Genomic DNA, 1,487 nt, shown 5'->3' with positions numbered 1-1,487 from the left:
TCAAAAAGTATGGCAGAGCAAAATGAACAACAGAGAACACTTTCTGACTATAGTAGACCCTCAGTTATGGGCACATAGTCGAGTATCGTTCGACCCCCGATTACAGCTCCAAATTTTAAGCTAAAGCTAGCATTCATCCAAATGATACATCAGTCAGTGCAGTTCAATGGTTTGGCATTTTCTCTAAAAGGAAGAGCCAAACGGTGGCTCCATTCATTGCCAAGAGCTTCCATCACAACATTGAACGAAATGGTCAAAGCCTTATTTGCAAGTTACTTCGCTCTGAGAATGTCGGCAAAGCTTTACAATGAGATATCTTCATTTGTTCAGATGGAGCCTGAATCCTTGTTTGAGACTTGGGAATGATTCAAGGACCTCCTGCGGAAGTATCCACAACACGGGTTCCCCGAATGGATGATCATTTAAACTCTTTACAATGGGTTGAATCCAAGTACAAGACAACTTCTAAATATTACCGTAGGAGGTACAATGGGGAACAAGACCCCTGAAGAAGCCCGACAATTAGTAGAAGAAATGGCCATGAATAGCTACCAATGGAATGCAAGGGAAAAGAAGAAAGTGGCTGGACTGCATGAAATTAATGCGGTTACATCTCAGGCCGCTCAAGTAGAGGCATTAAGAAAGAAATTGGATACATTGAGTTCACTGAGGGTAGCCGCTAGCACAAGTTGTGATGGTTGTGGGTGTTCACATATGGCGTCTGATTGTCCTATTTCGATTACTACTTCAACCGCAACGTACCAAGTAGATTTTGTTGGCAATTCGGGAAGAGTACAAAGCAATCCTTATACCAACACCTACAACAAAGGGTGGAGAAACCACCCCAAATTTTCATGGAGTAACCAAGGGCAACAAAAGGTCATACCACCACTGGGTTTCCAATAGCAACAAGGACCGAACATGGACAATTGAGTTTCAGGCTTGGAGACCCGGATGACTGATTTAGAGAAAGCTTTGACCAGATTTGTGCAATCATCGAATACACGGTTCCAATCGGTCGAAGCTACACTTCGCAACCACACTGCGTCATTACATAATCTAGAAAATCAAGTTGGGCAAATTGCGAAGTATTTATCTTAGAGACCTCAAGGGAGTCTACCTAGCAACACTGAAACTAATTTGAGGGAACATGTGAAGGCAATCACTTTGAGGAGTGGTCTTGAAGTTGAAGGTAGATCTCCTAGTAAGAAACCTAATGTTGAAGCACCCAACGTTGTGGAGGTTGAGGAGTGAGATAACAAAGAGAAGGAGGTAGCACCCCCTACCTTACAAGCCAAGAATCCCTTACCCATCAAGATTGAAGAATGACCAAAATGATAAGCAATACAAGAAGTTCTTGGTCTATTCAAACAATTACACATCAACATTCCTTTTGTGCATGCATTGTCCCAAATGCCTCGGTATATGAAGTTCTTGAAGGATCGTTTGACCAATAAGAGGAAGTTGCAGGAGAGTGCATCAATGAT

At 42.4% G+C, this 1,487-nt stretch overlaps 1 non-coding gene across 1 annotated transcript; it reads right to left on the bottom strand.

Annotated features, from left to right (window-relative positions):
- Positions 1-297: 297 nt before the first annotated feature.
- LOC120255631 lies at positions 298-404 on the bottom strand. Its single transcript, XR_005535063.1, has one exon. It is a non-coding gene; the product is annotated as a small nucleolar RNA R71 (small nucleolar RNA).
- Positions 405-1,487: the final 1,083 nt, after the last annotated feature.

This window comes from Dioscorea cayenensis, unplaced genomic scaffold, assembly GCF_009730915.1.
Source record: "Dioscorea cayenensis subsp. rotundata cultivar TDr96_F1 unplaced genomic scaffold, TDr96_F1_v2_PseudoChromosome.rev07_lg8_w22 25.fasta BLBR01001114.1, whole genome shotgun sequence".
Taxonomy (NCBI): domain Eukaryota; kingdom Viridiplantae; phylum Streptophyta; class Magnoliopsida; order Dioscoreales; family Dioscoreaceae; genus Dioscorea; species Dioscorea cayenensis.
This window is presented reverse-complemented; position numbering and strand designations above follow the sequence as displayed.